Source organism: Pelodiscus sinensis, chromosome 10 (assembly GCF_049634645.1).
Source record: "Pelodiscus sinensis isolate JC-2024 chromosome 10, ASM4963464v1, whole genome shotgun sequence".
Classification (NCBI taxonomy): Eukaryota; Metazoa; Chordata; order Testudines; family Trionychidae; genus Pelodiscus; species Pelodiscus sinensis.
In genome coordinates, this window is record NC_134720.1 from 29057861 (window position 1) to 29072382 (window position 14522).

The 14522-nt window shown below is 41.9% G+C and overlaps 1 long non-coding RNA gene across 1 annotated transcript in view; it reads right to left on the reverse strand.

The window, feature by feature from the left end:
* Positions 1–13595, reverse strand: part of LOC142830776 (uncharacterized) — a 36817-nt gene extending 23222 nt beyond the window's left edge. Inside the window, exons 1-2 of the long non-coding RNA XR_012906246.1 lie at positions 12997–13595; positions 2940–3171 (exon numbers count right to left, since the gene is read on the reverse strand). This is a non-coding gene — a long non-coding RNA (uncharacterized LOC142830776). The remainder of the gene's footprint in view (positions 1–2939; positions 3172–12996) is intronic.
* Between the last annotated feature and the right edge of the window lie 927 nt (positions 13596–14522).

Below are 14522 nucleotides of genomic sequence, written 5' to 3' on the forward strand. Positions count from 1 at the left end.
GCCCAGCAGGACAGTGTGGTGGGGTGCCCCAGACAGCAGGCAGGCAGGCTGAATGGTATGGTCAGCCCATCACGTGACACTCTCAATGTGATCTCTGTGGCCCAACCTGACTCAGGGAGCTCCACATCAGCTGCAATTATACAGTGTGATCTCAGAGTAGACACACCCTAAGTGTAACTTGCTTGCTGAGGAACAAAAGAGATAAAAGTAAAGTAGGAAATGCAACTAGCAAGCATGTAAGATAAACCAGGCCACCTCTCCTCAGAGCGCTTTTCCTGCTACCCACCTATTTCTGCTCGTTGGCAGGTAAGTTGATCTGCCTTTACTTGGGCAGGGACTGCCAAACCTGCATCAACTCAAAAACCTATTGAAGTTGATGGGAGTCTTTCCATTGACTACAATGGGCTTTAAATCAGGCTGCCAGCACAGTTGTATTATAATCTCACTTACATCCTTTACATGTGTTTTCTGTCCAATTTATACTCCGATGCATAACAGTGAAGTACCAGAAACAACTATAACACAAAAACAAGTTCCCATCGATAGAAAAACTACATCTTCTATACTCTGAAACATTGCTAACAACATTCTAATTCCACTACAGTATTAAGGAAATAAGTCAGCGTAACACTACTTAGAATAGTAATAGATATGTAGCCGTGTAGCTGAAACAAAAAGCAGGACTATGTAGCACTTTAAAGACTAACAAGATGGTTTATTAGACATCAGTGCAGTACATCAGTGGAAAGACTATTCAATGAGAGATGTTTTATTTATGCGATATGACAATTTGATCTAAACTAAAATCAAAATTGGACAGACACATCTCCTGCTGGTGTGACTCAACATAGCTCCATAGTAAAGTGATTTTAATCTAGCCGAGAAAGGTGTGTGTGTGTGTCACTATAGGTACTCATGCCCCACCTTTTGTCTGTCAGGATTCGGGAATAAGATTTGGTGCACTCCACTGCACATTTAGCAGCTGCATCTTAGCAAAAAAGTATAAATAATGAAAGTGGGGGAGATGAAGACAGACAAAAAGCTGTACAATATCCTAAAACACAACAATGTTTTAAACAATATGTAAAGTCTAAAAGAATGCAGGAAAAGAAGGATGTAGCTTGCTGTCACACACATAGGCTCCTGCTTTATTTTGTCTAATGTATCTTCTTCAGTAAAACAATTCTTTAATAAGAAAAAACACAGGATCCATCTAGAGAGATAGAGGCTCAGACAGTGCTGCAGCCCTGCAAGTTAGGACTACTCTGACCTTTATCCACACTGAATACCTTCAAAATAATTTAGGATTAAATTAAATTTTCTGCAACAGTTCAATAGCTTGCTAGTGGAGATAACCTTCTGAGTGTCAAGTGGAAACATGGGGCTGGATTCTGCTCTTGTGTAAATCCAGAATAGCTTCCTTGAGCCTAATAGAGTTGTTTCAGATTTATCTTAGTGTAAAAGAGCAGAATTTGGTCCTTTATCTGCAGTACATGGTGTTCAATACTCTAAACTTTTCTTATTTCTTGGCTATGGTAGAATCACCTAATGAGCTTTAGTAATAGGCAAGCAAAGATATTGGCTCAAGAGACCTTTCAGTGTTTATGTAACCACCACTGGACAGATTTGAACGTGGGATCTCTGGAGCCTCTACAACTTGAGATATAGAGCAAACTGGCTCTCAGCTTAGGCTGCAGAGCTCACTCATTCTTATCTCACACTGTAAGTGGTCTAAATGCCACGATATGAGACAGTGAACCACACCCACTAGGTGTATGGATTACATTTACACTGCCTGCAGAGTATTATACATCTTGGATTCTTTACTGATCAGCATATATCTGTTGTATTTATGCAGCATTAGAACACATTTCAAAGAATGAAGCAGCTTTAGAGGTGCTGCTGATAGCTTCTGCTAATGTGATTAGGTTCCTGTTTCCACAATAATAATTGTTGTTCACTTATCTTTTACTTCCCTTTCATCTTAAAGTTGATCTGCTGTGCACCATGCAGCCCAGAGTAAAGTGTAGCCCACTGCATATCCTGCGTCATGCATCCAGAACACTCTCCTGTAACTAGTCATTTATACTAGGTTCATCACCATTGTGATGAATTCCAGTATCTTTTATGGCCAAATGTATATACACAGAGTGCCTTTTCATTCATAAGAATTCCAAATCAAAAGCCCACAAACACAGAGGCTATGTCAACAATCATGGCTTCTTGTGCGAGAAACAATGCCGCTATGCCAATTATTTTCAGGAATAAGGGCACTGAGCAAGAGGGTTTTTCTTGAGCAAGAAGGGGCAGTGTAGATAGCGTCTTCTGGTGCAAGAGCCTCTTCTGCAAAAATGGCAGCTCATTAGGTATGCAAATGAGGCTCGGCGATATTCCATGCTTAGCCTCATTTGCATATTTCTCGCACAAGAAGCCGCGAGTGTAGACATAGCCTTAGTGTTTTGATCCAAGTTTTGCAGCTTTCACCTAGCTCTGCAATAGGCTAATCCCTGGAAATATAAGGACATCTGGATCAAAAATCCGCAGCTCATGCACATCCTGATTTTAATGAGACAAGACGCTTCCCCTCTCTTGCTACTGTATAGCCTCTGTGGATAGAGAAGGAGGATGAATGCTGTTTCAACAGTTTCTAAGATCTCTCTAAAGGGCTCAAACGCCTGTTGGCATAAATTCCCTTTCAAAGCCCATTCTAAATTTAAAATGAGGAAAACTACACAGAATTGTCTGTTAATTCCCAAGGAACATCTAAAACTCCTTGGCTATGGAAATCAATGTTAATGAAGTTAACACAGTGCTCCTACTTCCTGAATATAGTCATAGCAATGAGTTTTCTTTGCTATAGCCCTGATTTCTTCCCCATGCTAGAGCACAGACTCATGCAACTCAGTGCTAGTCTGAGTATGAGTACAGTACAGTCTTACCTGAGTTCTTTTGTTTCCACTTCTCTTCAGCTTTTAAACAAATATCTTGATGTTGTACAAGGCATTTCAGTGGTGCCTTATCTTCAGGGAACTGGAAGTCAACATGAAGTAAAAATGTTGCCTGGTTCTATAGTGTTTTATCCCAACATGATAGATGTGATGAAAGAGAGATGTTCCAAATACATCTGCCCCATGACTCCTGCCTATGCAGTCTTGTGACAAACAAAATCTACTAGGGAAAAAAAAAAGGTTTTAGTTAATAGACAAATCAAAGCAAGTTACTAAGCCAAAATGAACAATACACACCAGCTAATCCAAATACACTAAGAAACTTGTTGCATGCAAATTCTTACCCTAACAGTTATTCTAATTATCTCTTTCACAAAGTAGGCAGTGTCCTAGCGTGGGCTCAGTCCTTACCCCTGTTCAACCTTAGATGTTTTCAGCTGGCATCTTGGGTAGCTGATTCAAAAAGTACCAGATTCAAAATGGGCTCCAGCATCAGATGGCCCAGCTACATGTCTTTTTAGGATCAACCACAATTTGGGCTTACATGAAAAGCAAAACCATTCACTGGTCACTGATTTGATCACCCAGGCATTAAGTTTCTAAAGTACAACTAATAGATTTTAGTAGAATACCTGGATTAATAAAACAAGTTCTCAGTTAATATTTATAATTTCCCATACAAGAAAGATATATGTATAAAAATAGAATATACAAATTCAGCAGAATATAACTTTTAAAAGGACATGTACATGACCTGTTTTGCATAAAGCATCTTTGAGCTATGCATATTCATATTCATAAGCCAATTTTTATAAAGCATGGAGAGCTTGACAACCAGCTGTACATATTTAATTCAGCTCCTTTGTGCATTATCATACAATTTTTAATTACATGATAACAGACTTTTCCATGCCCCAGTCAGTATAAAAAAAAGTATATGTGAAAGATAATATGGGGTACTTTTATATTTGTTTTAACTTGGGTCTTGTTTACAATTCTCTGAAGGGAGGATGCTGCCTATACCAATCGGCATAGGTACTCCCAGGCTTCAAGGTAGGTCAGTTGGAGAATTCTCTCATTGACTTAATGCTGTCTGCACCGAGGGTTAGGCTGGTTCAACTGCATAGCAAGGGGTATGGATTTTCACACGCATACATGATGGTGTTGGGCGACCTAATTTCCTTATTTAGACCAGTCTTAGACTCTGATTGATGCAAACATATAAACTCATTTAAATCCCATTGATTTCAAAAGGACTTAAGCTCATGCTTAGTAAACACTGTGTAAGAGCTCTCCTGAATCTGATTCCCAGACATTATTCAACTGACACTTCAAATGAAATTGCCAAAGTAAGAACTATATTATTTGGACAAATAATAATAAAACGGATGTCATAAGAAATCTTGCAAAAGTATTTAATAACTCCAGGAGTCATTTATTAATATGAGAAGTGAATTGAAATGGTACACAAGGCAAAAAATCCTCCTGTGAAAGAGCCTTTGCAGAGTGAGGAAAAACGTTTTATATGCACCTACAAAACATTTACCCAAGTTGTGTAGAATTTTTCCATATGAATTGCTTTTATAGAATTACATGGAATGTATTACTGAGTTCAAAACCAGAGAATGTAAAGAATGGGACTAGGTAGTTTACAAATAGGGCTCGCTCAGAGAAATTAGTTGTAGGTTTACACATGTTTAGAAGTATTTAGCATTAGTTTTCTTTTCGCAAAATATGCTAACACTTTCCATTTTGGATAATTTCTCTACCACAAAGACATTGCTTGAATATTGTTGCCATGTTGCTGTTTATTCTAAGCAAATGTGTAAAATCTACAATTGATAGTCTACTCCCAGGGCTCCCTCCCAGGCACTTAAATGTGAAAGTAATAAAAAAGAATGTTTGTACTCCAAAAAGCATATCATAGTGTAATCCACACACAGTCTAGTGTGGTTCACTTTCCCGTGTAGTGACACTTCGGCCATTTATAGCAGTGGTCGCCAACCTTTTTACACTCAAGATCACTTTTTAAATGTCAGGACAAGCCAAAGATCTACCCCATCCTTTCCCCAAGACCCCACCCCTTCGTTGAGGCCCCACCCTCTCTGTTCCCTTCCTCTCCATCACTTGCTATTCCCAGCCCTTATATACTCTCAGAGTATAGCTACACTGCCGCTTTTTTTCAATCCTTCTGTCAGAAGAGATTTCTTCCAACATTTGGCTTGTCTAGACTGGGCCAAACGTTGGAAAAAACCCTTATTTTGGAAGGCCCCTTTTCCTCATGGAACGAAAAATATGGGGGCTGCTGAAAGAGCATGTTTGCTCTTCTACTAAAAAAAGCGGAAGAACAAACGTGTCCCTGGACATGGAAGCATTTTTCCAAGATACCTCTGGGGTGCTGGTGGGGACAGGGTGATGGTGGGTGCTGGGGTAGGGACAGGATACTGGGGCAGGGTGCCAGTGGGTCCTGAGGCAGGTGGCAGGGTGCAGGTGGGTGCTGGGGCAGGAGACAGGGTTCTGGGGCAAAAGACAAGGTGCAGGTGGGTGCTGGGGCAGGGGACAAGTGGCTGGGGCAGGAGACAGGGTACCGGTGGGTGCTGGGGCAGGAGACAGGGTGCTGATGGGTGCTGGGGCAGGGGACAGGGAATCCCCAGCATGAGCTTCTTCCTGGGACTCCTACCACACACACACCCACCCATGCAGGAAGGCATCAGAGGAAGTCCCCAGTGCATGCTTCCTCCCGGGACTCCTACCCTTCCCCTGGATAGGAAGGCAGCAGGGGAAGTCCCCAGCACATGCTTCCTCCTACTCCCTCCTCTCCCCCTTCCTCCCCCCGCAGGAAGGCATCAAGCAGAAGGAAGTCCACGGCGTGCCACAGACCTTGCCTTTCAGGTACCACAGTGGGTGTTTGTGGGAGGGGGGGAGCAGCCTGCACACTTCCTGAAATACTGAAAGTGGCATGCAGCTGCAGGACTGCCCCACCCCACCCTGCAGGAAGCTAGCTCTACCTCCATTGTTGCTGGAGGTAGCATCAGTGGGGACTTCTTGAGGGTGGGAGGAAATGGGGGGACCCAAATGCCTCGCAATCAACTGGTTGAGCCCTGCCAATCGACCAGTCAATTGCAATCGATGGGTTGGTGACCACGGACTTATAGCAACAGATAAGAGCAAGAGACCTCTACAGTCTGAGCTGAGAGCTGGTTGGCTTTTCGCTCAAACAGTAACAGATCCTACACTAAGCTCCAGAGGTCTGAGGTTCAAATCTGCCTCATGGTGGTTGCAATAGCTTTAGCAATTTGCAAAGTGCAGACTGTGGTGTAGTGCAGTAGTGCTATGACTAGGGCTCCAGGTACTTCTGAGGGAATTTTGTGGCAAATTATTACAGATTCCGCACACAATATTTTAAAATTCTGCATATTTTACTTTTCAAAATCTTGGAGTGTAACCACACCAGTTTAAATTACTTCAGTAATTTATTTAAAGTCCAATGCAATGGATGGAGAATGGAAGTGGGAAGCATTGGAAGAAATCCTCAGACCATCTTGCCTAATAGTAATGTAGACAGTTATGACCCTTTATTTCTAGTTATGCATCAACAAATATATGAAGCCTTATGCTTAGTGCTTCATCATATCAAGTGTGAGCTGGGGAGTCAAACTCATTACTGATCATCTCCAGAAAGGTAAGTAACAAACAGCTCATGGAGCACATTTTGCTAGACATTTTTTTCAGTCAAAAAATTGAGACTGGTTCTAATCACTCAGGGTATGTCTACACTACCCCGCTAGTTTGAACTAGCGGGGTAATGTAGGCATACCGTACTTGCAAATGAAGCCCGGGATTTGAATTTCCCGGGCTTCATTTGCATAAGCCGGGCACCGCCATTTTTAAATCCCGGCTAGTTCGAACCCCGTGCCGCGCGGCTACACGCGGCACGGAGTAGCTAGTTCGGATTAGGCTTCCTAATCCGAACTACCTTCTCCGAGCCGCGTGTAGCCGCGCGGCACGGGGTTCGAACTAGCCGGGATTTAAAAATGGCGGCGCCTGGTTTATGCAAATGAAGCCCGGGAAATTCAAATCCCAGGCTTCATTTGCAAGTGCGGTATGCCTACATTACCCTCCTAGTTCGAATTAGGAGGGTAGTGTAGACATACCCTAAGGCACCCATAAGCATTTATAAGACCAAACTGACCTTTACACATTCTAGCAATGTAAAGGCACCTAAAACTTTTACACTTGTTTTATACTTCTGGGGAAATTCACAAAGGCAATGGGAACAATTAATTAAGTGGTTAAATTCTGCTCTGCCCCATGCTTACCTTCTCAGAAGCACCCAAAAGCCCTGCCTCTCCACACCAAGCAAGAGGGACAGTGTGGAGAGGCAGGGCTCACTCTGGCTCATCCCAGCAGTGCTGACTGCTCACTCTGCCCCATCTCAGCAGCGATTTACATCTCTGCCAGCTGCTCTGGGTGCCTAAACCAACCTTCCTGTACTGTGGTGTGGGCACAAGACTGACATTGTGGATTTCCCTTTGTTTCTTCATCTGAAGTCATTTTTATGCCAAAAGGCAAAGAAATCTGTGGGGAACAGGAATTCTGTGCATGCCATGAAAACTGGTTTCATTGTTTCTAGATCAGCTTTGCTCACTTCATGTCTCAAATGCTGTTTTTTTTCTTCACAGTACCAGCCCTGAAGACTTCACCTGAGATCTGAAAGCCAAACTCTGTTTGTGGTTCATAAACCATCTCACCGGCCTACCTACGGTGTGTTACTAGAACAGTTTAATGTGTAATTGAGGAGTCACCTTGCGTGTAAAGAGTGTAGGAACAGAACTTAAATCAGCAATTCTGTGGAAGTGCAGGAGTCAAAAAGAAATCCCAGCCTCCCATAGCAATAATGGCTCAGCAGTGCTAAAAGGAGTAAGAAGTTATTTTTGTCGCTAAAGATAGAAGATTGATTCTGAGTACAGAGAGGAAGCAGCTCAACAGAGTACAGAGATGTCATTTTTATGTGATCACATTTCTGACCCTAGCTAAAGATCAAATGGAATAAAGAGAGGCGAAACAAGGCACTTTAAACAACAGCCCTTTATTTAGCCTGGATCACAAATAGAGCCACACCCAACGAGCGGCCATTGCAACAATAATTTCTAAGAATGAATCTTAGAGGAAGGGCAAGGACTTACTGACATGCACAGGTCTTGCCTTAAATGTCTCCCATGTTATGCACAGGCAGACAGACAGATAGGCACTAATTATCCTCTGTGCCCACTAGGGGGCTTACTGTTACAGGAATTAGCACATGCCCAAAATTATATATCGTACTTTTACAAATAGAAAATTTATAATGAGGGGGCATTTATAGGCCAGCCACCTCAGGGTGCCAGTATGCCTGGTGCAACACGAACAGAAGCACTTAATAGGAGAGAATTACAATTCAAAACAACCTTGCAAATTAGAGAATTCATCCAAATGCAACAAGATGGAATTCAGTGAAGAAGAATACAAAGTACTCCACTTGGGAAGGAAAAATATCAAAAGCACAACTACAAAATGGGAATAACTAGCTAAGTGTTAGTGCTGCTATAAAGGCTCTGGGGATTATAGTGAATAACAAACTGAATATGAATTAGTGTGAGGCAACTGTGAAAAAAGACTAATATTTTGGAGGTGTAGTAACAAAAGTGCTATATATAACACAACAGAGGTAATTGTCCTGGTCTGCTCAGCAGCAGTGAACTGGAGTAGTACTGGAATAGTGGCCAGTTCTGGGTGTCACACAGCTGAGGAGAACAAAGCAAATGGTAACAAGTAGAGAAACCTGACCTATGAGTAAAGGCAGAGCTGGTCCTGACCAATTCCAGGCAAAATTTGTCGAGCCAAAAAAACAAAACAAAACAAAAAAGCCCGTCTCTGAGTAAAGATTAAACTTGGGAATAACAGTCTTTAAATATGTAAAGGTTGTTATGAGGGGAACTGTGATCAGTCATTCTCCATGACCACTGAAGGTAAGATGAAATGCAGCAAGGAAGGCTTAGAATCTTTATTCGAATAGCTACCTCACTATAAGGATAGTTAAGCTCCAGTATAGGCTTTCAAGGGACAATGTGGAATCCACCACTGGAGGCTGAGCTGTCAGGGATGGTCCAGTCAGGTTTACTTGGTCCTGTCCCAGTGAAGGGGTCTGGATTTGACTTATCAAGGTCTGTTCCAGCCTTACTTTTTTATGATTGTCAATGACATTCCCTGCCTCAGACAACACTCCATTGTTAGAACATTCCATTTTAGGCAATACTATTGCTATCTGTATCAATGGAGATTTGCCTTACAGGAAAGAATGTCAGTAACACATTGGTGTTAGCACCATATCAAAGGGGAACAGTCTCCCCCCTCCATATGACTTTTTAAATTAAAAAAAAAAGTCAAAAAAAGACTAGATGTGGCTGAAAATTTAACTCCCAATCCCTATGATAAAAGGGAGGGGAAGAACCTCTAGGCTAGGGTGTGACAGACTGTATTTTTGTGCATGCCTCCTCTAAGAACCTCAGCCAACAAAGATTATTTTCCTTGACTGATGACCCATAGATGTCCTGAGTAGGGATGTGAGGGTACGTCTACACTGCATCCCTAGTTCGAACTAGGGATGCAAATGGAGATGACCGAAGTAATTAATGAAGCGGGGATTTAACTATCCCGCGCTCCATTAACATGATCTTGCCGGCGCGCTAGTTCGAATCACGGCCGATTCGAACCAGGAAGTGCGCGCCGGGACGCGTTAGTTCGGACTAAAACCCTTAGTCCGAACTAATGTTACTATTTTTTGAGGAGTAACATTAGTTCGGACTAAGGGCTTTAGTCCGAACTAACGCGTCCCGGCGCACGCTTCCTGGTTTGAATCGGCCGTGATTCGAACTAGCACGCCGGCGAGATCATGTTAATGGAGCGCGGGATATTTAAATGCCCGCTTCATTAACTACTTCGGTTGTCTCCATTTGCATCCCTAGTTCGAACTAGGGATGCAGCGTAGACGTACCCTGAGTGATTACTTGAGTAGCTGACTACCAGGTAAATTCAGGCTTATCGGGTAGTCAAATCACTAATTGACTACTTTCTTCCTCCCCCATGCTGCCTCTGTATTAAAAAGGCAGCAGAGGGCAGGGTGAGGAGGGGGGAAGCAGGAGCCGGTGCTGGGGGGAGACAAATGAAAAGTTTAGTCCCTGCTTAGTCCTGGCTCATGCCAGTCCTGGGGGCTAATCCCGCTGCATCTCTGCAGTTTAAAAATAGTAAGAGCTAGGCTGCATGCGCACCCAGCTCCTATTACATTTAAACTGATGAGCCACAGCAGAAATAGCCAGCGCCTGCCCCACCTCTTACTGTCTGATCAATTAGTCGATGGAAATTCTGTCAACTACTCAATTAGCTAATTAACTTCTACTTAACATCCATAGTCCTGAGGGCCTCTTGGGTACTATAGCCAACCAGACTACTCATCTCAAGGAGGTCTAAATGACCACTTATCCCTTGGCTGCGCATTCTGTCCTCTTGAGTACGAGCACCAAATTGTCAGGATGTCCAAGCCAACCCTTTATTTTACCAACTGCAACTATCCAGTGTGCTAAGGTCTTTTGAAAGCATGTCTCCACTAATGAATGCTGCACACTTTAAAATCTGTCCACGTGTGGATGGAGCAAAATGCTTTAGGTTTCTTCCACTCCTAGGATCAAAAGACACTTCAGCAACACAGAAGGTGCTGGAGAGAAAGGCATTCACTTATTCATTCAGCTTGAGGGCTGGAACACTGTTATGCATTATTCACTGTTATTAAAGTTTCAACAATAAAAGAATAAATAATTTGACCATTAGCACAAAGACGTTGGAATCTGGTCCTTTAACTCATGCAGATTGTCTCACATTATGCTCTTTGTGATTGATTTTCTTTTCAGTATTACAAGAAACCCCTTTTTCACTGTGCTGGGAGGGTCAATCTATCACCGCAGAACCACATGGACGAAAGGTTATTTACTCAATAGCAAAAATATTCAGCGTGAAAAAAAAGGATCTACTTTTTGAAATCTAAAGAAAGAAGGAAGTCCCTTTCTAGAATCTGTGCCATTGTGTGAGAACATCAACATCCTTATTGTGGTGCTTTGTCAGCAATTAAGATAAAAGCCATGAATTGGTCTCACAGACACTTTTATATAATTTAAGCATCAGAGAAGTTGGATAAACAAAAACACAAACCACAGAAAAGACCTACTAACTAGACTGCTGGTGAAGCACTGTCACTGCCTGTTTTGCTGACTAGCATTATCGCATTTTTCTTTGTGTTCCCTCATTTGTTTGTGTTCATCTTTTGTCTCCTCTTCTTATTTGTATTTCCTTAACACTTAGGAGCTCTACTCATAAACCCGAGTCCCATTGCACTGTGGAAGTACAAACAGGACAAAAATGGTCCCTGCCCTACGGGGCTTCTAATCTAAGTATGAGACAATGGACAGAAGAATAATACAGACTGATGAAGGAGAACAAGTAAACAATGAGACAATATTGGACAGCATGAGAGGCAGTAGTCTCTGCCCATTAGCAGTCCAATTACTAGACAAGAACTAGCATTGTCAAGTTGAATGGAGGCATCATGTCAAAGGAGGGATTTGAAGGTGGGTAATGAGGGGGCTTTGTGGATATGTACAAGAAACATCTCCCGGGCCCAAAGAGAAACACGAGAAAAGGCACAAAAGTGCTAATTTTCAAGCAAACAAGTGGCCAGTCTGACATTGTAAGTCGATGAGCAATGAGATCCTGCTCCATGATTAGGGATCCCCAGGATTATGACTGTACAAATAATAAGTAATAGTTGATGTGGTAAAACCCTGAAAGAGTGAATTAGTATTTTTTTCAAATGACAGAAAGCTGCAGATGTTTTCCTGGGAGTCACAGAACAAGTTTCAATTATGCCAATAAAAGAATTAGTAAATATACAGGTACGATGAAAATGAACATGCATTCATCTTCCAGGTCAGGTCATAAAAAAATCTTCACCCAGTAGGAGAGCAGTGATCCATCTAGCTTATTTAATACAAGACATATGTGTCAGCATGATGTACATGCGTAAAGAACTGACATCAGTGAGAAATTCAAATTACTCCCTTGACAGCAGCTGTCTAAGTTCTGCACATTGCATGTTATGTAGGGGGGCTTCTGAGCAGCCATGCTTTCTATTACTCAAAGCTCTCATCCTTTTTCTAAGAACCTATTTCCCCTCGTTATTTCCCCCACTCTCTCCCAAACATTGACAAATCATATTTAACAGTCGGATACTTCTGAAATTTCAGGAGTGCCTTAATTTTTAAACTTCTGTGCAGAAAAAGTGAGCAACTCCCCAACCCAACCCAAAGCAAAATAAAAAACAAAACCAAAAATCACGTTTTCTGCTAGCAGTAAATAAAAGTTGGCCAAATAACTAATAATCATTTTGCCTTCTCTCTCCTGCTTGTAAATTGTCTGTGAGCAAGTTGTGCAGTTCCTCTGTATTTCACCGGAGATGTCCACTTAGTGTTGATTAATTTTTTATTATTAAAATGAGAACAAGTGGGAGAGTTTCCTGCTTCTATTGGAGTTCATCCCAACTGGATGTTGCGATGCATCCCTTCCGGGGATTAATTTACATGTGTAGTTTATCAAGATAATTTTGAAAGAAGGGATTTTTGCCTTTAGAAAGCAGCAGATTATACAAAATAACAGATTAAAAACCAGAATGACTGGAGGGAGGATCCCTCTTGAAGGTTACAACTCAGTGGGAATATTTAAATTAAATATTAAAGTTAAATATTTTTCCATCATAAATTAGCAATTTGGTCATGGGAAAGAGTCACTTTCAACCACTTGACTTGAAATTTAAGAGTTTTCAAGTTGTCAAAAACATTTAATTCTGACATTTTCCAAAGCAAACATTCTGTTCTGGTTCAAAATAGTTTTCCATTTATAAATTTAAACTACTTATAGTAATAAAAACAAACAAACAAATAAACAAATAAATAGTTCAACTTACCTGAACCAATTGTGGGGTTTTGGGTAATGAACATTTTCTAAGATTCTGACTTTTCATCTTAGTGGGGATAGGAAAATTGTTTGAATTCTTGAAAGTTTCACAGGATGAGAAGACCGTTTCTCATCCAGCTCCAGTAGCCTACTGTGTTAAGTATAGTACGGCAAGAGGTAGATTGATTAAAAGCTTCCTAATCCCTTATACTTGTCTTGTTTACATTTCTTAGCTTGAAAAATAGTTGCTTTTACTGTGGCACTTATATCACTCACATGACCCTCATTACAGAGATGTCTTTAGGACTTTGCTTTTCTTTGCAAAGCCAAATGTTGCTTCAGTAAATGAAACTGACTTCTGCTTACAACAACAATAAAAATGCCATAACTTTCTTGAGTTTTGTTTTCAAAGTCTTCTGTGAAAGGTGTAAAGAACAATATTACATCATGTGTAAGATTTGTGTGTTGACTCTTGACTTTTTATGCATTTAATAGTTCCAGTGATTCTAATATGCTGCTGAGTTCTTTTGAAAAATCTAGTTCCCAGAGGCCAATATTGTAATATACTGAGAATCTGCCTCCCAAGAGATGTTCAATAGGCTGCTAACGGCTGTAGTAACATTCTGGACATTTTATATGATGTAGAGCAGTGGCTCTCAGCCAGGTGTCTGGTGCCGCCTGGGGAGCCACAAGCAGAGGATCTGCCAAACAATCCAAAGAACAGTCTGACATTAGACTCTCTGTGGTCCAGGGAAGAAAGCTGAAGCCCAGCTCCCTTCCCCCAAGGATGAAGCCAAAACCAGATCAACTTCACTTCATGCTTGCTAACCCCTCACACCAGCGTATTAATGCACAGGCAAAAAACAAACAGTAATGACACTGGTGGGCAGTGAATTATGGTACTAGTGGGCAGTGAATTTTTATAGCAAAGCGACGGAGAACTTTCAGAAAGAAAACTGTGGAAAAGGTTTATGTAGAAAATTGTAAACATTTTGGCTGTGTCTAGACTACATGCCTCTGTCGTCAGAGGCATGTAGATTTGTTTTTTTGGCAAAGGCAAATGAAGCCGCGATTTAAATGATCGCGGCTTCATTTACATTTACATGGCTGCCGCGCTGAGCCGACAAACAGCTGATCAGCTGTTTGTCCGCTCAGCGCGCTAGTCTGGACGCTCCCCTGCCGACATCAAAGCCCTTTGTCGGCAGCCCCGTTATTCCTCGTGGGACGAGGTTTACCAGGGCTGCCGACAAAGGGCTTTGATGTCGGCAGCCCCGTTATTCCTCGTGGGACGAGGTTTACCAGGGCTGCCGACAAAGGGCTTTGATGTCGGCAGGGGAGCATCCAGACTAGCGCGCTGAGCGGACAAACAGCTGATCAGCTGTTTGTCGGCTCAGCGCGGCAGCCATGTAAATTTAAATGAAGCCACTATCATTTAAATCGCGGCTTCATTTGCCTTTGCCAAAAAAACAAATCTACATGCCTCTGCCGACAGAGGCATGTAGTTTAGATATACCCTTTCACTCCTTGCTTCAAAAC